This window comes from Anser anser, assembly GCF_964211835.1.
Source record: "Anser anser genome assembly, chromosome: 8".
Taxonomy (NCBI): domain Eukaryota; kingdom Metazoa; phylum Chordata; class Aves; order Anseriformes; family Anatidae; genus Anser; species Anser anser.
The window spans coordinates 31981154-32009133 of record NC_139728.1 but is presented as its reverse complement, the minus strand read 5'-3'; the positions used below and the strand labels follow the sequence as shown (position 1 = coordinate 32009133).

Here is a 27980-nt window from a genome sequence, read left to right as displayed (position 1 = left end):
CAAGAGGCTATAAAAGGGTGAGGCTGAGGAGGTGCATGTGCTATAGGAGCAGGCAGGACGGCCTGGGGGAAGAGGTGGGGTGTTTGCATGGTGATGTGGTGAGCCTCAGCGTAAGCAGTATGCAGAGGATGTGGGGCTATAGCCGCCTGGCAGGCACCAAAGGAGGTGAGTGTGAACTGGTGAAGGCTTCTCTCCGGTTTCTTACCGGGTCTCTCTCCATAGATGTCTTCTTCGGGACTAAACTAAAATTGGATCATTGTGTAGCTATAGTTCAAGCTTGACTTAATGTCATTCTTGGAGTATGTTTGGACCTAAAAATGTGCTTGAAATACTCTGGAGACACTTTAAATTTGGCCTGTAGGGTTTTTGCAGTATCCTTGTACTTCTGTTGCATATCCTAAGTAGATCTATTGTATGCTGCATTTTGTGCTGTGACCTATGTTGTATCAGCTAGAGCTTCAGTAGGAGTTATTTCCAGCAAGTTCTGTAACAGTACATCTGGTGGCGCTCTCAGTATGGGAAGGGGAAAGAGGAAGACTAGGTCCCTGCAGTGCTATATTAGCAGGAGCTGCAAAATACTGGCTCCTTGCCTTGTCTGCAGTGGTGTGGAAGTGGTTTATCAACAAGGCAGACCTGTCCTCCCAGGCAATGTGAAGGGCCCATAGTGGAGATGTCTTTCCCTGCCTCCTTTCCAGCAGTGCCCTGTGCAGCCTTGCCCCTCGGTAGCTGGAGGGGGCTCCTGCAGAAGGCTTTCCTCCTGGCATGATCCGTGCAGCTCCATCGCAGTGCTGCTCTTCCAAGCTGTGCTAGTCACTCCCGGACTTGCTTTGTGGAGTATGCAGTTTCCCTGCTTCCAAGAAATAGTAATACAAAATAAGATTACAAAGGTCTGGAGAGGGTCAATGGGGCTGTAGAAGAAGTCTTACAGCAAGAATGGAGACAGCTCTAGCTCTTACTCTGATGAAAGGCCAAATCCTGCTTTTTTCTTATAACACAAATTAATCCCTGGTGATGTACAACTTGGGTTAGTAAGAGCACTAACCAATTCTCCTGTGTATCAAGCAAATCAGCCTTTCCTTCTTTAAACAGCAGTTTGTACAGATGTGTAAATAGAAAATGTTGTTTTGCTTCTCAGGGGATCTATTGTTTGGTGGAACAATAATAATAGTTTCCAAATGTATTTCAGCATTAAAGCATGTGTATTTCTGCAAAGATCGGCTTTGCTTACAGGAACACAAAACCTCTCAGTAATTACCAGGAAAAGCTGACTCACTCTTTAAGACTTTTCCATAAGGGTCAAGATGGAGCTCCAGAAATCTCAGGCTGAGAAACCAGCTGCAACCTCATTACTTATGGGGTTTTCTAGTTTCCTAAATTCATCTTATTATCACCATATTATACTTTAATATTTCATGGCATGCACTGAGTATTCACATGTGTTATGCCGAGAGGAGTGTATGCTTGGTCTTGTTGTTAGAGGAATAATGGGGTCATGCACAAATGTTTCTGTGCATCCAGGAGAATCTAAGATGTAGAGTTGATTTATGAGAAGAATATGATGCTGGGAGAACTGGATGCTTTCTATGCTGTTAAAACCAATGTTGTCTAGGCTTGAACAGAAGTTAACGTCCTTTAGTTTGCATGCAAAAAGGCTGATAGCGTTCTTCTACTGGTAATCTGGACTTCCACCACTGTAGCTTGTGTGATTTTGAGTAGTGGGGGTTTGAAGCATCATGGGTATGTTGCTTCAAAAAATCCAATGTGTTGAACCTCCTCTTCAGGTCTCACCCTGTCTCCATTAGTGTGAGATGTGGCCAGGTGGTGATCTGGGGCTTTGCATTGGAGGACTCTGAGGGAAGACCTTTCTGCATCAGGTTAAGGCAGTTTCAGGCGTCCTTTGTGAGAATTGGTTCATCTTCTGCCCTTAGCAGACTTAAAACCAGACCCATTATTAGGCTCTGAAAGAAGCCAATTTTCTTTCCTATAACTTGAACCAAAAGCATGGGGTGGTACACCCCTGTTTGCAGATAAAAGCTTCCTGACCAGATGGCAGAGCAATAGGAAAGGTTTTGGGCAACTGCCACTCCCCTCTCAGCTGGGGGGACAACCAGAAGGTGGGCGTCCGCAGTGCAAAGCCTGCACGGGCCCCCGGGGTGGTAATAAATTAGAGAGGAGAGCTGGAGCAACACCATGAATGAGAATTTAATTATACACTTCTTGTGTTTCCTGAGACTGGTATATGCTGGCAAGGAGTATTTTCTGAAGGAAATGAGAAGCTGAGAACTGGTGAGATATAGCTGTAAAAATCTGCATGTAATGAGTCCTGTACTGAATGAACTGCTCCATTAATAGAAATTGTATGAACCTACATTTTTGAAATTTGTGTGTCTTGAGCATTTGCTCAGCAATAATTTGTCACTCGAGGAACACAGCACAGAGTAAGTGTAGTCAGACTGACCACCTTCTCCTCCTGCTGATTAATAGAAGATGAGCCTGGCAGGAGGTGATCAAGAGTAGTCAGTCCAGGTATTCAGGAGGACATTAGGAGTTCTGTGGGTGCTTGACCTCCATGAAGTTAACAGATGGAGGTGACTGCATGTTTAGTCTTCTGAGTGCTGCAGACACACAAGCCACAGTCCTTAATTACCAGCCCACTCCAGGATGTGTGCGGAGAGGTGGAGGTGAAACGTGTGTCAAATGTTCAACAAGAAACATCAGGGTTTTCAGGGTGTTTTGCAAATCTTTGCAACATATTTGTTTTCTGGCTTTCTGAAGGACAGGGGAGCAGAAGGACTGATGGAAATAGCTTGTGGAAGCTAAGAAGCACTGCGTGCTTTAAAAAAGCAAACCAACAACTCCTACCAGTTGTGGTGGTTTCACACTGGTAGATAGCTAAGCACCCCAGCTACATCAGTACACTGACTAAAGATAACATGCAATACTGGATATCTTAATACTTGTTAACTCATGAGTCCATTGGTAGACTTAAGAGAAAGTCAGCCTTCTAACAACCCTTATTTTTTTATTTACTGTTTGTGTTAATATTCTCACAGGCTTTACAAAACCTTATGGCTACCCTTTAAACTTGGCTAAGCATTTAAAGCTCTCTCTAAATTCTGTTTCTCTTTAAAGAGTAAGGCAAGTCAGAACTTCTGTTCATGATGCAAAGGAAACTTACTTCACTGAGAAAATGTGTAGGAGGCTTTTTATAATACACCCAATAAAAACATTGCTATAAAAAATAAATGAGATGAATAAATGTAAACTTGAATCTAAGGTTGTGGAACTATTTTTTACATCAACTTTTGAAGGTGGCCTAAGTATATTCTAGTGTGATAATGCTTTTCTATGTCCACAATGCCTATTCACGCTTGGCTGATGCAAGAAGCAAGCCAGTTGCAGGAATCAAGTAACAGCTGTTGTCAGGGGAAAACAGACATGCACAACTCCGAGCTGCTAATGTAATGTGAAAAAGAAATGGGTTGCAAACAGTGCTGTTGTGATACCAGCCACATGAAACTCGGCATGGTAGTCTGCAGAATGGAGTACATCTCTCATCCCAAGGGGAACAGAGGGGCTGCAAGGCAAAACAGCCCAAACATCAGCAGCGATGAGAGGTTAGCTTTGTGTGAGGATGGCTTCATGCTCTCATGACCTGTGAGTACATGCCTCCCCTGGGCTGGAGTCCTGTGTGCCAGATCTGCCTGTAGGCAATGGTCTTTTTCTGCTTTACTGACAAGTTTTCAATAATTGTGAGTTCTGAGACTAGGAGGTTGAAAATATTTTTATAACTAACAACAAATAGGATGTGTGTGGGGGGGGGGGGTTTGGGGGGGGAGGGGAAGGCTCTGGTGAAAGTGGATGGTAGCTAGTGCTGATTATAGAGGTGGTTCTTAATTAAGATAATACCAGTGTTTAGGGAAAAGGAAATAATTATTAAAAAAAAACTTTAAAAGGGATGCCTTGGGTTGGTCTATTTTAGAGGAATATTTGGTTCCTAACAGAGCAATGCCCTCTGCCAGTACTAGACATAGGTGTCTTCAGTGGGGACCGAGTTTTAACCTTTGTGTTGAGGACCTAGTCTGAAAGCAGGCGTGAAGAGCTTCCTGTTGGAGGGGAGGTGCTGCAGGCGGCAGCAGTCTGCAGTGAGGTGATTTCCTGATGCGCTGAGCAAGCTCTTCCCGCTCTCCAACCAGAACCAGGACACCTTGTCTGAATTTCAGAGTTAGTCTCTGTGTGCCCAGAAAAGGCCAAACAGTGCTCTGACCTCTGATACAGCTGGGATCTTTATGCTCCACGCATCCTTTCACTTCTGTACCATTGCCAGAGCTCTCCCTCACCTACTGCTTCGCTTTGATTTCAGGAGACCAAGAGGACTTGGTGCTTCCTTTGGGACCACTCCAGCAGTGGATCACCTCCTAGTGCTGGATAAGGAACAACTGCTAGCTTTCCTAGGGATTTGTTTGTCTGGCCTTGACTTCCACCAGTTTCTTTTGCTATGTTTTTCACAGGGCACTGTAGTACCCAGTATTTTCTCTTGAAAGCATTCAGATGCTGTAATCTAGTCCCCTTTCCGTTCAGCGATGATAAACCCAAAGCCTAATGAGTTCTTTAGGTCTGTTACTGCCCTGCATGTTTTCTTTAGATCTCAAGTTATTTCTGTGGATCTCCTCTCCTCTTTGTCTTCACAGCCCTAAGAGGAGGGCTGGTTCGTGTGGGGCCAGCCGGAGCTGTGAGGAGGGCTGGCCGAGGCGAGCAGCGGTGTGGTGCTGGTGGGTGCCTGCGGGCTGCCGTGCCCCGGCTGAGTCCTGCCGGCGCTGATTGCCACTTGCGAGTTGTTAAAGGGAACTTTGAATTGTACCAGACCTAGGAGAGGTCACTGGGGAACCTCGGTAATAACATTTCCCTACCTCCATCGTATTCAGGGCTGAAAACAGTTTTTTGGATCTCATTTATAAAGCTCCTCATGCAAAACAATTTCATAATAATATGAAGTATGTGCAGTTTCTTTTTTTATCCAGACAGAATATCAAATGTAATCAGGGCTGTTTAACCTGTAAAGCAGTGCTGATCGGTATTTGCTATATTTTTGACTTTTTAGCACTTTGAATTTAATTATGTAGTGCATTGCATGCACTGCCTTAATTTGATGACAAGCGATGTGGGTCATTTGGCTGGACCATTTGAAATGCTGATGTGGTTCTGGTACTTCTGCATCATTGAAATCCCTGGTATGTTAAAACATACCCCCCCCAAACACTCTTGTTGCTTTTCTTACCAGGCCTTTAGAGGCTTGAAATTCAAAATATCTGGAACTCTTCCTCCTTCAAAGCCCTTCCTTCCAGGGATTTCTGTGGTAATGTCTGAAGTTTTTCTTATTAATTACTTTCCCATTTCTAATTGGTATTAAAGATGGCAATTTATTGTATTCCTTCTAGCTGAAAGCTTTCTTTCCTGATTATGGATTTTCTAGGCCTTTAACAAACTTATTTAAAAATAATTCTACTCAAGTTTGTTCCCACCAGTATAATTCAACTTCCCTTCGCTTTAAGAAGTAATGCTTTGGTTTCAGTCTGTACAGTTATATATTTACTAAGTAGGGCTGCTGTCTGCCTGCATGGGGAGTACGATGTCAAGCAGAGGCTCCTAGGAGGCCATCAGTAATCAGAATGGTAATTACCTCATTTTTTATCATCATAAAGTCCAAACTTTTTCCCCCAGGTTTCTTCATTACTTTTAAAAAACAATGGTTTTACTATTGAATGGAGGACCTCCTGTACACAACAACTGAAATCAAGCCACAGAAGTCTTTTGCACAATGTAGCCCAATAATTAAATGGTAAATCATCCCGTTTTCAGCTGGATTCAGTAGACTATGCTGATGTTGCTATACCTCTTTCTGGGCTTTGAGGCAGGCTGCTGAGCCGTGCATGCTTGGGTTCCCACACCTGAGGCCAGCTGGGACTCAGACAAGCAGTACTGTCCCCAGAGTGGCCCTGCTGGAAGCCTACATGGCCCTACACAGCCACGAGAACCCCGGTGTTGCCAGCTTGTTTAGAAAACTGGCGTACCTTCACTGCAGGATTTTTCATTTCAGAGACAACTTTGGTTAGTCAGTTGATTCTGAAGGGGAGGGGAAAAAAAACATATTACGTTCTTTTCTAAACAGACTTTAATTTTTTTTGGTTGCATGGAAAAATCACTTTGACCTAGTGAAGGTTGAGGCGGGCAGCACAGCTCCACAAACAGCCTGACCCATGGATGCCAGCCAGAGGAACTGCCCCCAGCTCTCCTGCAGCCCTCCGGCTGTCCTCGGGGGCCACCCCAGCTGCAGCTGCTCCGTTTGCTGGTGCCGCCTCTTCATGGTGCGTCTCCTGTGAGTAGATCAAATATGCCTGATTTTTGTAGAGTGCTGTGAAGAGGCTTTTAGGAGTTCTCAAGGCAATCAGTGCAGCATCGTAATGTCCTCCTCATTCAGTAGCTGACTGAGGAAGTCTGGGGGCTGCCAGGGAGAAACCTCACAAGAAACCTCTGCGGAGAGAAGCAGCTTGCAGCTAGCTGGGGTAACCAGGCTGGGCAGGGCGCTGGACTGCCCGTCAGCTCGGCCTCTCTTCCTTCAGGCTCAATTTCTGTGGTGTGCGGGGTGAGGGAGCCTGCCTGGTGCCCTCCTGTTTGCGCAGAGTGGTCCCCACGAGGATGGCAAGGCCTTCTTCCTTGCCAGACAGAGCAAAGGGGCCTCTCCTTCACCCCTGGCAGCAGGGCTGTATCTTCCCGTGGTGCAAGCTGCTCTCTAGATGCTAACTATGATCATGTCCGGGGTTCGAAAAGCAGCTGTTCATGTGAATGTTATTCCTTAATTAAGAATAGTTGTAAAACCTTCATATGACCTTATTATGAATCAGGTACAGACAAGTACAAACTGTTTTGTATTACACTTAAAAGAAAGTATCCTACTTGCTGCACCTTACTCCCACAAACAAAGAAAGTGGTGATTATCGGAATCTATTGATAGCAGTATTTGGCTTAGACAATGGTAGAGGTAGAAGTGATAATTCAAGCTTAACGTGTACCGTAAGAAAATTGAAAGACCAAGAAAATGGAAATTTATGTAAATTTCCAAGTACAACTTATAAGATTACAGAATATGTGGGATACGTTGTAACTAGCTCTTCAGGTATAGGTTGGTTTGACTTTCTAATCTGAATAGCTGCTTTCCTTCAGAGGACACCCTCCAAATAGCAGCTTTTAAATTTTAGGAGAGTAAAGACAGTTGCCTGTGATTTGACTGAAACATCCAATTTCCGCCATTGTTCCACTCTTCCTCCTCTTGGGATAAGTGGAGTACCTAGTGGCACGTGTAGTGACCAGGAAAGTGGATCAAATGTATCCACAGTAAACAGCTCTTGCAGGTCCCTTTTTTTTGTCATCTTGTTTGCAGGGTGGGAAGGGTACTTTTGGGGAGCAAGGGATGTTGAGCTACAAAGCGCAACTCTGAGGCTGTTGGATGATTAAACTCTAAGGGTCTTATGAGAAACCCAAAGAGTTTCTAATAAGGGGTACTCAATTATCTCTAAGCCAAGATATTACCAAAAAAGACACTTTTTTTCTCTTGTAGGCTATAAGTCAGTTATCTATCACTTCAGAGGAGCAGACCAGCAGTAATGAGAACAAAGGCCTCCCCACTGAGCACGTGGGCTATAGCAAGGCTTGTGAAGTGCTCAGAGCCGGGGGTGTGGGGGCTGCTGGCGGGGTGTGTTATGGCTGGGGGTGCAAGCCGAGCTCCTGCACACCCTCAATTAGCCGAACACCAGCAATGTGTGCTTTATTAGATCGCCTCCACTGGGGAAGCTAAGAGTTCCTTTTATCACTTACTCCGTTACCATTTATTCTCAAAGGCAAGAGGGAAATGTTTTGAAACTAAGGTGGAAACCAGCAAGTTGCCTTCTGAAGCAGCATCTATTCCTGTGTGTTTTCAGTTGCACCTGCCGACTCAGCAAAACCCACCAGCTTTCACTAGAATTTGCTCTTTTCAGGAGCACCAGAAGCCTGCAGAGGAGTGGGTGGGCTCTACGTTATGTACAGAAACCCCCACAGGCTCAGTCTTACTCCAATTCATACATATAAAACTTCCACTTATTTCAAAATTGCATGATCAAGCTGTAAATTCTCCCTGTGGAGCTGATTTTTTGTTCATGTTTGCAACGCTGCCCCGAGACCAAGGCAGAACTTAACCCTAGAAGCTTAACTCTTGGGCTGACCACAAGTCAGGAAAACATCATACATGTTTTTGAACTCGAGTTGAATTTTAATGTTGATAATGATCAAAAGTCTTAAAACTATATTTGGAAATTGCTGACCATCAATATATATTTTGTTTTGTATCTGCATTTAGAATACATTTCTAAAGTATACTTGTGGATTCAGCTAAATCCTGGTTTTAGCTGGGGGTTTTGGTCTTGAGAACAAGACCTTGTCCCTTTAAGGGGTGATAGGAAAAATAACTTTGCGTTTTCAAAAGAACTGTAACTTGTTCTTTAATCTGACAATTTCCATTTTCATAAGTCTTTTCTCCACAGTTATTAAACATCTTTAAAATATAATTTAAAAAATGTAATAACCTTTGTCATCTGTTCTACAGCTTGCCTTCAGCCAGTGCACTAGTTGTGAATACAGAATTTGAAATTAAATTTACTAATCTCATAGAGAAAGGACACTCTAGAAAATATTGCATTCACAATTTATACTGCCAGAGCAAGCTAAGAACAACTAATTCTATCAAGTAACAAAATAAATTATACATTCTCTCTCCTGGTGGAGCTAAAATATTTCACAAAATCATTCAAAAAGCTTCTCATGTACAACCAAAGGAAAATACCAATTAGCCAGAGTCTCTGGCTAATGATGAAGTGGGACTGTTTTTTTCTTTCAAGGTAACAGGACAGAGGCTAATTATTTTTAGCAGATGGGCCTGGTGAGATGGACAGGAGGAATTGCTCCACTCTTTAATAGATGGTGTAGCTGCTGGGCACAGCCCCATCCTCCTGGGGGTGCTGGGGTCTGTGCCAAGCAGTGCGTGTATGGTGGTGATACGTGGAAGTGTCTGCAAGGGCTCCCGCTTGCGGAAGGATGCTTATGCACTCCAAGTCACCTCTTCAGCTTCCAGTGCATGGCATTTGCTCATACCTTACAGGCAAATCAAGGTTCTCTCTGGAGAAGGATCTCTACACAAATGTATAGACACAAAGTGGAGGTGTATATACAAGTGAATATATTTTTTTATGGTAAAATAAATAAATGACCCAAGTAGGTGTGATTTAAAGACAATACCTCTGAAATATACTGTAACCAAAAGAAGTGATTCCGTCAATTCAAATTTTAAATAATTCAAGTGGCTCTGAAATCCAAGGTACTGACCCAGGGAAGTTAAAAGAACTGGCGTTACAGAAGAAGAGTGATTTATTTCTGTTGCATGAATTTACAGCTATCTGCAGCGTAAAGAAACGGTAAGCCTGCCAGAGAGCCCTCCTCTCTGCAGCCCTCTGGAGCCTTGCGGGGTGCCTGGGGCCAGCTGGCCGTGGCAGCGGCGTGCCCCACAGTCCATCCCATGGAACCAAGCAGTGCCCTGGGGCCTGTGGTATTTGTTGTCTATGGTTGCTGTAAAGGTCAAAGAGTTGTCCTGTGGACATCCCCAAATCTCCCTTTAACCTCAGAAAAGTCCCCAAATATTACACAACGTAGTCCAAGAGATGGTGGCTATTGGTGCAGCCATATATGTGGGATTTGGTAGCAGACAGTGACCATAACTGATATCTTCCTTCCTCCTTGTTTTCTTCTCTGTGTTGGGGTTGCTTTGACTTTCCAAGCTAAGGCTCATAACCCACATGGTCCTGATGAGCCGGAGCGTCCAGCTTGGACTGATTTGGAAAGAGGTTATTAGGAAACAACAGTTTTAGGTAGATTTTAAAGCTGATCTAGTATTCTGAGCTTAAGTTAAATCCACCCAGGAAAGTACTGGAGCAGTTTTTTTGCTGCGATGTCATTTAACAAAAATTCAAATTGTACATGCACATCTTTTCCACGTGACAGAAGAAAACGGAGCTCCCCTCCAAAAAGCCATTTATAGGAATTAAGTCAGAAAACATAACCAAATAAGATAAGCCTTCCCTGGTATTGTTCTAACCACTCAGTTTTTATGTGGCTGTCTTTCTGTCCGTGCTCTGAGTGAATTGCTTGGAAACCAGACAGAAATAAATGGGGAGGAATCAGCATGCTGAAAACAGAGTGCTTTGATTTGTCTTCTCATTCAGCCTCTACCTGTCTGGCCTCTGGAGCTGACCTTTATTTAATTGGGACAAGGCTGGAAGGATCATTAGAAAGCATTAGGTTCCTGTGTCTATTCCACCATCTATTTGTGAAGAAAGGACTGTCCGTAGGGCACATCTATAGCTTAGCAAAGCAGTTGCTGCCTCCTGTCAGGGCTCTAACTGATGCTTCAGAAGAAGTTGAAATAAAACTCTAACACACCTAGAAAATTGAGCAGTGTTTCTCACTGAGGTGGCATTTGGAAGTGTAATCTTCAGGTACTCTATTTTGAAGAAGAAGATTTGTTAGAGGCAATTTCCTTGCTCATAGCCCTGGCCTGCAAGCTCTCTCTGCACTGTGCTGAAAGAGAGATTGTTAATGGAAGGAGGGAAGATCATGCATCAAGCGGGTGTTAAATGTAAGTGAGTACCTTTTTGGACAAACAGTGTATTGCTAGTTATAAATGTAGCTCCCATTTGTGTGCCAGTGATGATGCATGGTGAGCGTGCGCGCAGGTGTGCATGCTTCACGTCGCCTGGGCACAGGAGGAGGTCACCTTTTCAAAATCAGGCTCTTTTGTGTTCCCCTACTGTGGCTGCTGTTCTCACAGAATAGATTTTTCTTTTTTTTTTCCAGAAAAGGTGCTTGAAAAAAATACTCTTTAATGAAATGCTTTGGGGTATGTAATCAGAATTTTTTAATGATTCATGTCATAAGTGCAAAGAATTTTGGCTAAAGTAAAAGGTAAGATTTTTTTAATCATCAACATGCTCATTATTCACTTCCCACTCTAAGCCAAGACAAGAAAAACAGCAGCTTTCTGATGAAAAGAAGAGGGATCCATCAGGTCCCACTCACTTTTCATGAACTAAGCACTGATGTCAGTGACTGTCAGATTCAAGTGATTTTCTCCATAAATCTCCTCTTTACTTGCAAAAAGGAATCATTGTTCCCTAACACTGCACAAGCTTTTTGTTCAGGTTTGCTGTGTATAAAATTTAATGAGAACAGGCACAGAACACATCAAGAGCTGAGCATGTGTCAGTTAGGAAATGTGTGTGTTTGAAAACCTTTTCCTATAATTATCTACATTTCCAGTTACCTACTCAGGGATGATGAGGGGAAAGGGGCTGGGCACTCACTGGAAACAATGGCTTCATGAAAGGCAAGCAGTGCCTGACTGCAAGAATTGTAGGTGGATGGGGGAGAAAAGAGGGAGAAATGGGAAGGAGCTAAAACGACTCCAAAATCAATCGTCCCCACGGCAATATTGTTACAGTCATTTTTTTAGTTTGAAGATTTTGGGTAGCGTTTCTTGACAGACCACTGCTTGCTACACTAATTGTGATCATCTATTTTGCCGCATGTTTGTCGTGCCCATCTGTTGTATCTGTTTGCACCGTGACCCCATCGCAGGGACATGGCAGTCCGTCTCCCGGTCGTGGTGCAGGACACGCAGCGCGGCTGGCAGGGTGCCGGGGATGGCTGGTGCTCCTGGCAAGGGTCGGGACGGCCGTGGTGCCATCCTGTGCTGGTCGTGGCAGGCTGTGAGCGCAGCAGTGAGTGCACATGGGTCGCTAGGAGAGGTCACCTCACCTGTGCGCTCAACTGCTCTGCCCCTGCGAAATACAACCTGCCAGAAGTCGCCTTTTTCCTAAATAGTCCGTGATAAATCTTGCCACATGAGAGAAACACAAGCGATGGCAGTACTTGTTGACAGCAATTTGTCTGTGCTTGCACAAGGTTCGCTGTTTTGAGGCACAAGGGCGTTATCAGGGCCTGTTCTACCTGCTGCGGAGGAAGGCCTCTGCAGCCTGCAGACCCGAGCCGCCTTTCTGGCGTGCCCAGGGAGGGCCAGCCTCCTTTTCTGCTCCTGCTGGGGAGAAAAGCAATCTCCTTGGTTTGTCTTTGTTTTGTGAAAAGAATGACCACTTTGGCTGCCATGGTTCAAACCAGAAATCCATCATTTCTTGTTTCTGAAAACAGGCGCGGCAGGGCCTTCAGGCCACACCAGGGTGGCCGCAGCGAGGCCGGAGCCCTCCTGGCGCAGCGGCCGCTCGGTGGGGCAGGGCCTGGGGACCAGGGCTCCCTGTCACGGCAGCACCCTCTGGGGAAAAGCACCGGCTTCACGCACAGCTGACACACACCGTCTGTAGCACTGATGGCATAAGTCATGTAGGGACTTTTTTTTGGCACCTACAGTCATTTTACAGAAATAACTTCTCTCTCCCTTTCATTTGGCCATCTGCCTGCAGTCCCCCCGACCTGCAGTTCTCCCCCTGACACTTGGTGTTTCCAGCGGGGCTCCAGCTGTGTGCTGGCAGCCTCCCTCTGGAGGTCAGGGGGCTGCCTGCAAGCCCCATGTCCCCTGCCACTGAGTCTGGGGATGTCCCGTGTGCTGAGCCACACAAAACCACAGGGCCCTCTGGTTTCCAACTGTTTCTAATCATCCTAATTTTGCATAGATAATAGGAAAGAGCAACATGAAAAGTTCAGGATTAGCTGGCTAATGTTCATACGTGGCTTCTAGATGGCTAAGTGTTCTTTCAGAGCTTATGGGTAACTACTTTCATTGTATGGAAGTCTTACAGGTATAAAATTCAGCTTTTCTTATGCCATGATTCATCATCCTAACTTTTATTTATGAATATTCTTATAAAAACGTCAAGATTCCTGTCTTCTTAAAAGATAGAAAGCAATCAAAGAGCAAAGAATATAAGCAAATGTGTGTATTTCATTTTTAATGATATTTTAATAATATTTGAAGTAATTAGAAGTTCTTCTAACTCGTTGCTTCTACAAAACCCTTGTCCTAGACAGTTATTGGAAGAAAATCACACGTGCTTGGAAATCTGGTCCTTGAAAGAGAGGTGTGGGCATTCCTGGGCACAGAGGTGGTGCCCCCTCGTATGGGGTTAATTTGTCCTCCTGGGATGGTGGCACGAAGTGAGAGGCTGACGAGGAGCTGCTGCATCCATGGCCCTTGGCCTCCACCCTGTGCTGCGCCCGTGGTGTCTGAGCTCCTCCTGCTCCGCTCAGCCCAGGGCCCTTGCTCCTTGTACCCCCGAGAAGAGTTTTTCATACCACCTTCTTCCCATTCCCCTGGAGATGGGGTCTGAAGGCTTTGCTCACAAGCTTTTCCTTGCAGCATGTGAGCATAAGCACGTTTTGATTTGGGGTTCTTGCCCCATTCCTTATGTACTGTGGTATCCAAGGGTGGGAATAGCTGGGGTGAGCTGCATGAGTGCAATAAAGTGTTGTCTTTCCAGTTCTCAATCCCTGAAGCACAGAGTAAATATTTCATCTAGTTTGTGATTGGCTGCTACACTCCAGTAGTTTAGTGGGTACGTTAATAAAACGTATGAAACGTGAGCTAGGTTCAATTAAAACACAGTACATGGAATTTGGCATAAGCCACACTGAGCCTGAAAGATGCAGCTGTCAGTTGCTTTCTTGACTCTTATCTCCATAGCAGCCCATTCAGTATTTGCCTTGAAGTGATTTTTTGAAATGTTCACCAGTATTGTATTTTGGGCACAGTATTGAATTAATAAAAAGAGAAAGAGGTCATGCCCATAATTTGTGTTTGGCATTACAGAACTTGCAGCCTGTCAATAGCATTTTGAATTTTTCTTTCCAATCTATTAAGGTGTTTAATTTGATTTTAACCTTAAACAGTAAGGGTTGGTAGTAGCCATCAACAGTAAATTAATATTGCTGTTTTGTGAGTCATTAATTGCTATGGCTGAATTGCAACAGTAGCTCAATAAAATAAAATTTTGATTTTCACATCTCGTAGGTGGTGTATCTGGAACTACGGGTTATGAAGCTGCATGAAATCTTCTGCAATTAGAACAGAGTGATCTTTATTAACTGGCCTGTGCTATGCAAGGCACAGCCAGTGTCGTTCTCGGGTCTCTGATTTACTGCACTTCATTTATCGAAGTGTGTACATGAAAGCAGAGGTAATTTCCCATAACAGGGGTAGGGTGTGAGTACAATGAAGCCTAGATAGTAAATAATTGCAGCCTCTTTGAGATCCTTTTATGCAATGACGTTTTATTGATATTTCTTCCTGATCACTCTCAGCTGAGTACAAGAAAAATAAAATGGGCTACCAAATGCCTAGAAAACCATTTCAGAAAGATTATCTGAACATTTCCACGTTCTATAAATTTGACAGAGCAGTGAATGTGTAAGGGATTGTTGCTTCCAAAGGGAAGGCATCGTAGTAAATGATGCAAATTGGCAGGATTACAGAATATAATGAATCCAAAGAAGATTTTAAAATATAATTGGAAAGGGTGTCAAAGAAAAAAAAATGGTTAGTCTGTTTTATCAGTTATTGGGACTTGAGCTTACATCCTATTAAGAAATTTAGCTGTGCCAGAGAAAAAGACGAAATGTATCACCGACATTTGTGAGCACTATTACTGAACAGTAAACTGTGTGCAGGGGTGATTGCAGAATAGTTGTCGTGGTTTTTTTATTGTTCTTTAACTCCTGAGGGAAGAGCAAATCTGTTTCTCAGAATTTTTTTCTCTGCATTTTGACTTCTGCATTTCCTTATGCTAATCAGACTTGTGTGATGTGAAGTATGATTATGGAAAGCGAATTAACTGTTTCAAGCTGCTGCGTCTCTCGCCTACAGGAACAAGTGCTAACAAGCACCGCTGGGTGCGGGTCCGGCCCCCCCACGGCACGGGCAGCCCGACACCTCCCCGGGACAGCCACCGGCAGCCCGACACCTCCCGGGCAGCCCGACACCTCCCGGGCAGCCCGACACCTCCCCGGGACAGCCACCGGCAGCCCGACACCTCCCCGGGACACCTCCCGGGCAGCCCGACACCTCCCGGGGCGGCCGTCCCGTCCCCAGCGCCGAGCCGGGCACGGCGGGGCTGGAAGGGATGCAGGCGGCGCAGCCCCGGGCATAGCTGGAGAGGGACGGACAGCCCTGTCCCAGTGCTCCAGCCCTTGTGACAGAACCTCCCCTTCCCTCGGGTATCTTCAGTGCAGCATCACCAGGAAAATGCACTGTCATCCTGCCTCCTTCTTCCTCCCGTCCCAAAACCTTACTGGAAAAAAATGGAACACAGGTGCCGCAGTCCAGGAATGTGAATAAAGATTCTGAGAGCCCCCAGGCACAAGTTCTCTGACACAGAACAGCCTGTGGTGTTCAGCAGCCAGAGCCGCTGTGTGCAGGAGAGGCCCTCCCCGCACCCTGCGAGCAGACAGAACGGTGTGGCTGCACCGCGGTGACCAGGGTAACAACGAGTCAGCTTGATGCCAAAGTGCATGTTTGTTACAGATATACAGAAACTGAGGATTCAGGTAACCTTAAAAAACAAACACATTGCATTAAACGATGTTGTGCTGTAGATATGAGACAAAATACGTGTTGTCCGCAGCCCCTGCAGTCCCTGTGCTGGTTAACGCAGCTCCTCTTCCAATTAGACCCCAAGAGATGCAGCTGACTTCCGAGGAGTGAGACCCTGCATTTAATCGTTTGAAAGGCTAAGAGAGAAGTCATTTTCCTGTAACAAGGAGACATTGTAAAGGGTGACTAAGTGGAAATGCTGAAAGCACTTAAATAATAAAATGAAAATGAAGGTTAAAAAATATGTCTTTGAAAACTGTGTACTGAATCACTCGCATGCAGTGTGTGTTGCTTCTTGCAGCAAAAAAGCATTTTAACTAATTAACATTCTCCAGTGTTTTTTGTTTTTTTTTTAACCAGTTGTTTAGCTCAGGCCAGGCTGTGATCTTGTCAGAGAAGAGGAAATGAACGTGCAATTTTTTACAGAATATAATTTTGCAGAAAGTGCGGGGAAATGCAAAGTTGCAAAGTAAATCAAACAGGTCTTAATCTACACATATTGATGCTAGCAATTCCTCTGACGCAAACCTAGATCCTCCTTCTCTGGCAGCTTTGGAAGTTGGGTTTGCAGTCCATAAAGGAGTAGGTTTGTTGGCTCCTGTTGTGCCCAGTATTTCTTTCGGTGCAATATGAATAACATGTCAGAGGGCTGAGCGGTCACACAAGTCTTTCTTCAGCACTGGGGAAGCTGCTTGAAGCTTCTTACTGGTGGTCATAAACAAATACTATTGTTGAGAATAAAAGCAAGTCCTTTAGCATAAAAACAAATGGTTTCATAAGACTTGAATTTATTCTCACTGTTTTTTCCCCTCCAGAGCTGGAGCACTGCCCACGGAGCCGAGACCACCTCCCTTTGGCTGCGGGGGCTGCGGGCACTGCCTGGTGCTGACCACCCGGGGCTGCGAGGAGCTGGTTCAAGTCCGGTCCCGCAAGGACGTCCAGGGAGGCCGAGACTCCTTTCATTGGAAAAATACAAATGGAAATGAGATAAACCCTTAAACAGAGCTAAGCAAGAGATGAAGCATATAGTCACAGAGTTGACAGCAGCTTTGACTTGCAGGGATCTTCACTCCAGTCATTTCCAATAGTTGAAATTGAGTGTAATTTAGTTTTTAGGCATGTAAAAATTAACTGTCTCAGAAAATAAACATGCCATGTACTTAATAAAGCAAACTCTGAAGGGAAATGATGCTACAATAAAGCTGCCTTAACAGTAGCTGATGCCATTAGAATCTGGTTTTATTGGACAGCTGCTTCTGGTTAATGAATTGATGTTTTAGTTCCCTATTAGGTTATTTCAGAAAATTTTTAGCAATATGTCCTGTCAAAGAATTCTTGTCATTATTTTATTATTGTTTTTAATTCTTCTCATTGTACATAGTTCCTATTCCTTTCCAGCACAAACCTTGGGAGAAAGTAAGAGGAGAGAATACAGAGTCTTGAAAATCTCCCTCTGCAGTATTTCTGTTACGTTATCTGGGGAGAAGCAAAGTAAAAGCACTGTAAAAAAGAAAGATTTGGGTGATGTTCATCAGCTTTGGGGAACATCAAACCTTTTGATGAGCACAAGTCATTAAATGACTGTTGATGGCAGAGTAAGAAACAAGTGCTTAGTCTGTGTAAAAGGACTTAGTAATAAAATCAGCTTCATGACAATCTTAATGAAGAAAAGAGTGTGAGAGGAAGTGTAGAAATAGGCTGAACTAGTTGAAGCTGATGACAGTGAATGTGAACCCAGCTGGAAGTAACCAGCTATCAGAGCAATTACAGCCTGGTGTTTGTGGAGCGGGTGACGATGAATCACGGTGGAACAATGAGGAATCTTTTAACAAGTGCAGTAATACAGTGTGCACCCACTGGGCTAGAGGAGCCACTGGGAAAACTCTGTCTTTGTTCGAACAAATTATTCCCTTGTGTCAAACATTTAATTTTGACAAGAAAACACATATGCTATAGTACCAAAAGAATAATTCTCTGACTTTTTCTTAAACAGTCAGGTTGCAAATGGACCCAGGCCTGTTATTCTTGTTTAAGAGGCTGGAAAAATTCATGCTTAAAAGAAAACTTTACCTTCAGTGCATAATCTCCAAAAGCAATATGTAAACCAGTATGTAAATTGGTTCTGTGAAGAAAAAGAAAAAAAATCTGACCTGGCTGTCATATGATATGAGTGACAGGTAATAGTATTAATAAACCATCAAATTTAAATGGTAATAATATTTATTCATTGTGTTTTTATTTCTGAACTACCTATTACACTAGGGCTTTAACCCTGAATTTTCTGAGGCTGGAATCATTTCTACAGAGCACAGTAAACCACTTGGACAGTAACTAGCTGTCCTGGAAAAATAACAAATAAGCAAACACTGTTGATGTTTTTCAAATAGATATGGAAAAAAATGATCTGATAATGTTCAATCACTTCTGCCCTTAGCAATTTATAAGTAAATTATGAATCAAAAGATAATTTCAAGTATGCTGTCACCTACTCTATTGTATGGCCTGTTGACCATGAGTTTCTGGCAGTAACAGTAATAATCCTGGTATGTCATTAAACAATGATAAAAAAAAAAATCCAAACCGAAGATGGAGATGAATATTTTGGGGAAAAATTGTTAAGTATATCTTTAAAATTAGATTCCAAGTAACGTTTTTAGGATCTCTCTTTTTCCTGGAACCCTTAAAGTAATTTTGGACGTACTGGAGATTTCTGTGAAGCAGAAATCCTGACCTCTAAGAGGTAAGGTAACTGAGAGATACAGTCAAGCTGTTCACTTTGGTGCAGGGCGTGTCTGTAAGCAGCCTCTGCAAGAAGCCACCATGTCCCCTGCGGCTCCGTCAGACGTGTCGAGGAGGACAGCTGTGCTGTTTGCACAAGTGCCCCGACTACCCCGCTCGGTGTGCTGGCCTGGCACTGCCCCTGCTCTGGGCCCTGCCAGGACATCAGGTCAGGTTTAGGCTCAGAACAATCACTCGTTGCTTTCCGCCTTCTCACTCCTTTTCTACACAGTGGCAAGGCTGAGTATGCTAAATCAGACTTAAATTTGCTGTTTATGCACAGGACAATGAGCAGCAGCTGCCCATTGATAATGGTGTTGATGCAGAGGCTGTGTTGAAAATGTTTCTAAAGTTGCTGAAGAAGCAGAAAATGTATGTTTCTTATTTGAATGAGTTTTACCTTTTTATCTAGAGACAGTGTGTAGCTGAGGAGTCTCTCAAAAATGCCAGGAGCCTGAACAGCACCATAAATAGATTCCTGAATCAAATGTAAATTAAGCTTTCTGCTGCGTTTCTGTAATAATCCATCCAAAAAGGAGCAGAAGCTAAAAACCATAATAACAATGGGATAAATTATACAGTCCCACAATTTTCCTAGCACTGCTGTTAGCATAACACTAGATTGATGTTGTACCTATTTTTATTTTTGCTGCTGGAACAGTCCTTGTCAAAGAAAGGAGGCATACGATTTTCAGTATCTAATGTATTTTGTGAAATATATGGAGTGCTGCACTAATCTGACCTTTTCAGAATTTTTCATTTCAATTGGCTGGTCACCCCGGTCCTTTGCAACAGGTTAGACTCCCCTTTTAATAGGAAGAGGAGGAGTGCAATGGTCAACCATTCAAAATACTGAATATTAAAAAGGTCAACAGAGTATGGCACAGCAATGTGAAAATGAGACAATGCAATCCCAGATACCTCATTGCAGTGACAAAAATTGTAGCAAGAAGAGAAAATGTCACAACATGAATCTATTTCCAGGAAGGGAAGGGGGCATTGTGTAGAGTGCATCTGTCCTTGCTGCAGTTACAATTGCGTTTGTGCAGACTGCACAAAATCTTTAGCAAAATGATTCTGAATGTGTACCAAAGATATTTCCTGTGGGCTCCTGTTCCAGCACCTGCCTGGGCCACACCTGGTGTGCACATGGCACTCTTCAGCTTGCTGCCTTCCTTCATTTGAATTATTTTTACTTTATTAATAGTCATCAGATCTTCATTTTCCATTTAAAACACTTTAGAACCAAAACAACATTTATGAAGACCTGCTTGTAGACTCTGCTGGGCTGACTGTAAATGCACAAGCACTTTCATGTTTTTCCAGTGCCACAAAACACTACGGTAACTTGCTAAAAGTTGCTACGGTAACTATTTATTTTGCCTTGGAAAGCTAAGTCAGTGTATGATAAACATAGATCTAAGGTGCGTGACTCGAAGCACCCTAGTTTGCAAATGGTAGCCTATAGCTACCAGGGACTGCTATTTTAAAAAATCCAAGCCTCAGAATTAACATAAATAAGCTACAATTGAAAATGGGATTTCTTCCCACCTGAGGCAGGAAGAATTAACTCACAGGAATCCTATCTGGCAATGAAAGCACTTCTCCTTTGTGTCCTCAGAGAAAGAAATAGCATTACAAATAAGTTAAAAGAAGATGTCCCAGACGTGTGGTTTTATTACAACCTAATGGGATTGCGCTGTCGGGCTATGACAGACCCAGCACTTCTTCCAGAGCACTTTAAGCTTGGCTGCTTATATTTTCACTTGGGCAATTGTAGCTACCAATCATCCTTGTTGGAGGTCATATCTTGTCATCATTTGCATGCACAACTCCTACTGTCGTCAGTGGGGCCTGAGTGAGATGGAACGGCACAGAAAGCCCCAAATTTGGCCTAACTACCTGCCAAACTGGCGTAAGCACAGCTTGGTTCATGCTTCTGATCAAGTGCCATCTGCAGCTGCCTCTTAACGAAACAAAGCACAAATCCCGGCAGCACAGGGCGCATCCCTGCTCCCACCTCTGGAAGCAGGCCTGTCGGTGTGGTCCCCGCTCAAGTGCCAAGTGCAGGCCGCGAGGAGCGGCGGCTGCGACGTGGTTTGGCTCACGGGTTCGCTGGGCACGCAGAATGCTTTTGCACGGGGTAAGTTCAAAGTTGCCGGGGGCACGGGGCGGCCAGGACTCAGTGCCTGCCCGTCTGTGGGGACAGAGCAGCACCTGCCCTTCAGAGCACTGCGAAATGGTGCCCTGCACAGCCGCTGGCAACAGGTGAAAACCGCAGTCAAGCCTCTAATCCCCTTGTGCATGTGGAGGTTATGAAAGGTGGATCTGAAGTACTCTTCCTCATGACTTTAAAGAAGTGAATCTCTAACCCAGTGATTAGAAAAAGCCCAAATCAGATTTGAAACAGCCTGGAAAACATTTCAGATCAGGCACACGTGTCCTGCCTGCTGGGACTACAGAAGCACGCGGCACCAGTGGAGACAGACCAGTGCTAGCAGGATCTCAGGGGCAGGTCCTGTGGTATTTTAGGAACAATGTTCCCAGAAGGTGCTGTTGAGTGCAGCAATGTTAATCCTCCTTGCTATTCCAGCCTGCACAGAGACGTTTAGGGCTTTTACAGAGTACACCTACCAGTGACTGTAGGCTCTCCAACACAGTGCTGGTGAGAACCCCACACTAAAACAGTGGTTGAAAGAGGAGCCGTGGCTGTTGCCTGATGCCCACTGTCTCCGAAGCAGTGCAGGAGGTGCCCTCGCGCAGCGTGCTCCTCACCTGTCTCTGCTCTGTGTGGGGGTTGTACAGGTTATGGGACGTAACCAACACCTCAGGGCCCATTTGCAGACTAAGGGGGGAGAACACGTGCATCCTGACCCCTGCCCGCCTTGCAGTGAGGAGCCTTCCCAAGCACAGCCTGAGAGTGTAATGGAACAGGTGCTTCTGAAACAGCCTTGGGAATGCAAGAAGGTGCAGTTTACACCCCAAAATAATTTAACTAAATCTCTAATTAGATACAGACCCCAAAGAGCAAATGGATTTTGATAATGAACATTGCCAGACCATCACTACAGCAGTGAGGGAAATCAAGAAACAATAAATTGGTGTGGAATAGCAGGACACAGGTTTGGAGCTGTGCCCACTGGGTCTCCGTCCTTCAGCCCAGGCTGACCTCAGGCTGCTGTTCCGTACCTGTGTCCCCATATCTGCTGGCTGGACAAGACAGAAACGTCTAGCTGATGGCACTGTGTCCCCGTTACGTCTTCTTTGCTACCTCTGCCCAAGTGAGCTGCTCTCTTTGTCTGCACTCTCATGCATAGGTACAAAAATACACACACAGACAGGAGCTGACTGTCTCTACCCCGCGAGTAACACAGCCTGCCACTTCTCTCTGTGTTGGCAGAATGTATCATATGTTATTGTGTCTCCAGGGTATTTCCTTCATTTATTTCTTATACATCTCTTACTGTCCCAGTTACTTCTTGATCCATTTTCAATCCCAATTTCCAAACTCCAGGCTAACATTAAGCAAGTACTGTTATTTTAAGAATGTCATTGCACTAAATGACTCATTCTTCATTTCCTGTCATAATAATTTCTAATAGTTTTTTCTCCGTGATAAAAGTTATGTGATTTGTTTCCTCCTCCCCCCCTCCCCAACCTCCTCTCCTCCTCTTCCCCCTCCTTCACATAAGGTATTTCTGGTTACTTCTTGACTTTTTTTAACTTTAAAGTTCCCACATCATGAGCCACTGTTCAGCTCCCTGAGCAGCACCGTCGGTGGCGTTCAGGCAGCCTCAGTCAGGCAGGGAGGTGCCGCAGCAGGGAGGTGCGGGACCGCTGGGTGGTGGCAGCGCGGGGCTGCGGTCCCGCATGCAGCGGTAAAAGGGTCCTGGTGGCACAGGGGTGCTGGCTCCCGGGTGTCCTGCTCACCGATTGCTCGTGGGAGTGATCCCACCCTGAGCAGTGCGCTTCGTGTGGAAGTGAGGTCCCCATCAGTGCAGCTGTAGCGGTATCAGCTCTGACGGATGTGGCTATAGGCTCTCAGGTTTAGGAACACAGCCTGAAAAGGGTCACTTGGGCTCCGGTGGTAATTCTTGTCATGAAATATCAACAGAATCTCCGGCAGATGCCACAGGGCAGCAGTGTCTGCAGAAGGCGTATGCCATTGCTACCGGTGGCCCCGGAGCAGGGCACAGCGTGGCCGTGCCCCGGCGCCCCAGCCCCTTCCAGCTCCCATCCCTGGCCCCGCGTGGTGCCTGCCAGCTGAGGGCAGGGGCACGCTCCTCGCCTTTCGTGCCTCCGGGTGTAACTGGTGGTGGTCCTGCTCCCAACCCTGGCCTCACGTGGTGCCTGCCAGCTGAGGGCAGGGGCACGCTCCTCGCCTTTCGGTGCTTCCAGGTGTAGCTGCTGCTGGTGGTGGTGCCACGGTACTTTGCAGAGAGACTTTGTTGTTCTGCTTTTCAGCATACAGGAGGACAATCACGAACATTTCACAGGGAGGGTCTGATCCAAAGCCAAAATGAAAGGAGGAGAGGCTTCCTGACCCCCTGAGAGAACTTTAGATCAGGACTTTCTAAACTGTTCTCTCGCTTCTCTGCTGGATGTTAATTATTACAGCTTGCAACTCAAGAATTTCGTTCTCAGTCATATCCTAGTTTTATTCTCAGTATAGATGAATGACAAATTATTCATTTCCTCTAATCACAGTGGGGTTAGGATCTTTGGTATGCAAGTGACAATATTAATTGCCTGGCGTGTGGTCTTCTGAAGAACAGAAGTTAGAAAGAATGATTCCACACCCCGAGTCATTAGGAGAACAGTGCAATTCATTATCTGTGTGTTATTATTACTAATGACATAGTAATAGACTCCACACTAACAATAAATATCTTTTTATAACCTCAGCGTTTTACTTAATAGCCCTTTTAACTCGCAGGCAAAGGTTGGTGTCAGCCTCAGCCTCAGCCCACCCCATGTCTCTCGCGGGGAGCTGCCTGGTGCCCCAGCTGGCCACGACGTGCTTCACCAGCCCGCGGGCACGGGTGTTTCACCAGCCCATGGTCAGCACTGTGCAGCAGTCGCAGCCCCCGGGGCGACCCCAGGCCCCCGTGTGCCGTGGGAGTGCAGCGAGCTGTTCGCACCAGTGAGTGCTTACGCCATGCAGGACGGGGGCAGAGCCACAGGAGCACACTGCCTGGGTGCTGGCATTCAGACGTGCCAGGTCCCCCCCTTGCTCGGAAATACATCTTCTGACAGGGAAAATTCCCGCTAAAACTTCGTTTCAGTATCTTCAGGAACAAGACCTATCTAATATACGTATGTTGTAAATGTAGATACTTGATCTCCCTTGAAAACCCGGGCCATCACTGATCAGTTATGCTGTGGCCATGGCATTTGCAGATGACCCACCTTGGAACTCTTCGGTCACTGCGGGTCTGAGCTGTGCTGTGACATCTCCTGGCCATGAGGGGCTCTCCTTGCCCAGCAGTGCTTCAGAAGTCCCGATTCCTGCGGCTGCAGCGCTGCTCAGCACGACGCTGGATTTCTCCACCTGCGCTGGATGTTTTGGTTCCTACTTGAGAGTATGCATATTGAGATAGGGAGGGGGCAGTGCTCATGTTGTGAATACAATGAGTCCTCAAAACAGCTCATAAATCAAGAGTCACTTCAAGAGGGAGGCACAGCATCTTTTTTTTCCCCTGGGCTGCTATCTGAGGCTTACACGAACAAGCTGCCAAGAACAGGCGTTTGTGTTTTTTTTCCTTTTTTTTTTTTTTTTCTTGAATGACTAACTTCTTGCTCTTAGCACAAGCACATTTATATGTGGAGATGGCATGAGCCTTTCAGAAAAATGATCTTAGGAAGGGTGCTGCCTCAGACACAGCCTATACAACCAAATCAAAGGTGTGCTAAAATCCGTGCACGGTGCCAGCTCTGGACACCTGAGCATTACTGATCTGGCTGGCAGAACCCACGTTTTCAATCCCGTCTGAGAGAGTTCCTGTGTAACATCAAACCCTGAGCGACCTGAAACTACCAGGGCATGACGCAGACATTTCTGGCTTGCTCAGGGCTTGGTTTTCCCAGCGAGAGGCTGGTTGCACTCTGCTCCAAATGACCTAATGAAGCAAGGAGTAGGGAGGTGTTCCCCAACAGGGAAGCTAAAAATACTGGCTTCATGCAGTGGGTATCAATGGCTAGTTTTGGTTAGACTTTGAGTCACTCAAGGCCAGTACACACACTCCTGGTCTTGCTAATGAAATCCCTGCCGCAAAGTACTGGCTGCTACGGGGACCAGCCCGTCCCTTCTTCTTTATAATTAGTGCTGTTTTCAAGGGATCCAGACACCAGATTCTTGTGAAGCCCCCAAACTCACACCCAGCTTTGCACCCCTGCATTTAAAAGGAGAGGGTGAAGGCCAGAAATGTTGCTGAAGTTGGGGGAAGAGTGAGATCTACCTCATTTTCATTGTCCTTTTGGCAAGAAATTAATTTCTGTCCCTTCTGGCCTTTCTAGAAGTGTTTAAGGTAAAACACTCTGCTGCTGGTCAGTCACCAGGGCTTCCCCCGCTGCCCAAGGGAGCGGGCCCCCATCTCCCTGCTGAGCATGCTGACAAAGAGCAGACCACTGGACTCCGTGTCTCTGCTTGATCTCAGAGGGGAATCTGCTCTTGGAAAAATAGCACCTAGAGACATTTCAGCACTACAGTCTGTTCTGTCCAGTCAGAGGTGTACTGAGACAATTCTGTTTGCACAGTGGAATACAAAATGATTTATTAATGACGGGAAAATCTGCACCCTTGAATATATCCCAAAGCAAGTTTGAAGGTATTGAGACAGGGTCATTACTGCCCAGTCTATTAGCAAGACCTGGAAATAGATATTTTAACTTTAATTGAATTTCATATAAGTTGGAACCTGGCCTTTTACAGAGGTTTAATTTTAATTTATCTCAGACTCAGGCATTTGCTTTAGGCTCACCGATTTAGTCTTTAGTGCTGCTGAAGACTTTTTACCCCAATTGCATTCTGGCATTGAATGCAGAAGCCTTAACTAGAAAATCAGCATGATTTTGCTTTGGTGTTTTCTAATTTAGAAGTAACTGTGCCCAGCAGGGACCAAGTGTCTGACATTTATTGCCTGAAGTTGTTCCAATTGTCTAGCAGCTAACCGGGTTAAATTGGCTGTTAGAAGTTAAAGAGAAGTGTGTGTCCCTGCGAATGTCCATGCATTGTGCTTCCTCGGGGACTGAGGGTAACATGCTACTGCAGCGACCTTACGTCCACGGCCAAAGGTCCAGTGGGTACCTTCCATTCCCCGGAGCCTGTGGTCATGTTTTGCAGAAGTCCTGCTTTAGGAGTGTCTGGGATCACAGGGTTTCTGATGTGATGAACAGGAGACATGTATTGGCCTTGGTGAATAAATGTCTTTAGTTGGAATCTTTTAATGTTTTTTATTTTTTATTTTTATTTTTATTTTTAATGAACAGGGGAAACTTGAAGTGTGGGTTTTTGGATGAAAACTGTCAAATTTTGCTGAAACATCTCCTTTAAGTCTGTAAGAACAGTGTAGTGGTGAGGTCTCAGGAGCTCCCCATGGGAAGTGTCTAAGTGTGGTGCACACTCAGGGTCATACACCAGGAGCGTAACTCCCACTAGGGTTATGAGACAGGATCCCTGCTGCACCAGCCGCAGGCAGGGTTTTCCTGTCACCCGCTGACGCTGGGCAGGGCATGGCCTTCCTCATTCATTCCTCCCGCCCTGGGTGAGGTGGAAGAAGAACTGGAATGTGTGTCTTCGGTCCGAGTCTAAATCACAAGGTGACTCATGACGAAGGTGACTTTTCTGGAGAAATCCTTTCCGTTTATGGAGATTTTCTGTGGGCTTTCTGCTGTGGAGAATCAAGGTCATGCTGAGGAACGTGCGAGTGCTTTTCATTTCAGTGGCTCCATGCCCAAGCACTGATGTGAATTTTGGGCTATTTCCACAGCAATTCTTTAGCACACTGAACCATGATGACATTCTGGATGGTAAGCGTACTTCTAGATTTTCCTAAATTTCTCAGTTGGTAAGATGGGGATTCAAATGGGTTCTGAGAAGAAATGGGTCAGGCTCAGAGGAAATCTGTCCACTCTGCCCGCAGTCTCGCAGTGAGCTCTCTGACTACTATACTTGTGAAAACACAGCAGAGCAAAGAATGGACAAGACATGTGAGTGCCACCTCTACAGGCACCTCCAGGCCAGCATCCTCTCCCGGACCTGTCCGATCAGGTGTGCTGAGCACCAGACCCGCCGGTGGAGGTGGCAGCACATCCCACGGCCGTACCGCGGGGCCGGGAGGGCCCTGCCCTCTCCCTGGTGCCCGCCAGCAGCCGCAGAGCACCGGCAGCGCCGTGCCCGGGGGTAACGGGAGCAAGGCAGGTTCCGAGGGAGCACATGGAGCCACAGGGACTGCCTGGGCGTGCTTAGTACATGTGTTAAATTATGCCATAGAAAAGCATGTTAACGTTTTAAACATACTGGAACTGTTTTTAACTTGTTTGTTTAGAAGACAAATATCTGTTTCATATTACATTACGTTGTTGAATTATTTATTTACAGCTCAAAATACCTGCATTATTTGTGCTAGCTGCTATTACAATCCCAAATTAATGTTCATTTATTTCTCCACTTATGTTGTGGAGATTGCATTATGACTTTATCAATTGGCTTTTTTTTTTTTTTTTCCCAAAGAAACTTATTTCAATCCAATTTCTAATGCCATGTTACAGACAAATGAAAGCAAAGGCCCCCCATATTGTATGTGAAATCTGTAATACCATGGCTCTAGAGTAATGCCTTAAACAATCAAGCTAAATATGTCAAGGGACTTTTTAATACGCTGCACTGATGAAGCAAGAGTATTAAATTTATTCAACCATGAAGAAGACTTTGATTATCATACACCTCAGCTATGCTGCTATGTGTTGACCATGAGGAAAAAAATAATAGAAAATGAAATGTGATTAGTTCCTGATGGGTTGAAATGCCTTTAATACACATAACATGGAGGGAATTCATATTAAGAGCTTCCATCAAGATTTTTTTTTTTCATATCTACTCGACAACACAATGAATCAGTGTCTCCAATGTGTGATAACACTCTTATCAATATCTGAATGGAAACATATGGGATGGCACAATTATTGTGATTTTATTGTTTGCTCTGTTAAGTGAGACACGTATTGTGCACATCTCTGAAACCCTGTAAATAGCCATAGCAATTTTTACTTTAGAAAACAGAAGCTATGATTGCTTTGTGCCACTTCTTGTGAGTAGATTTGATTGTGCAGATTTAGAAAATTGATTAAGTCACAAGATTTTAAAAATTATTTTTGAGCTAAAGCTCAACAAAAGCCTGATTTTAAAAGCTCAGTAGAAAAAAATATCTGTAATGCACTTGAGTGAGACGTGATTATAATATGCATAAACCATTGTCAGTAGATGGAAAAATTATGAGAAAGTTTAAAAGGCTAATAATTAGTC

The 27980-nt window shown here is 45.0% G+C and overlaps 1 long non-coding RNA gene across 2 annotated transcripts; it reads left to right on the top strand.

Moving 5' to 3' along the window:
• The first annotated feature begins 33 nt into the window (after positions 1-33).
• LOC310903499 lies at positions 34-17896 on the top strand. 2 transcript variants are annotated; one of them, XR_014587593.1, is made up of 3 exons: positions 34-165; positions 6219-6376; positions 16495-17896. It is a non-coding gene; the product is annotated as an uncharacterized lncRNA (long non-coding RNA). The 2 variants fall into 2 exon arrangements; XR_014587594.1 differs by having other exon boundaries at positions 42-165; positions 6214-6376.
• The last annotated feature ends 10084 nt before the right edge of the window (positions 17897-27980 follow it).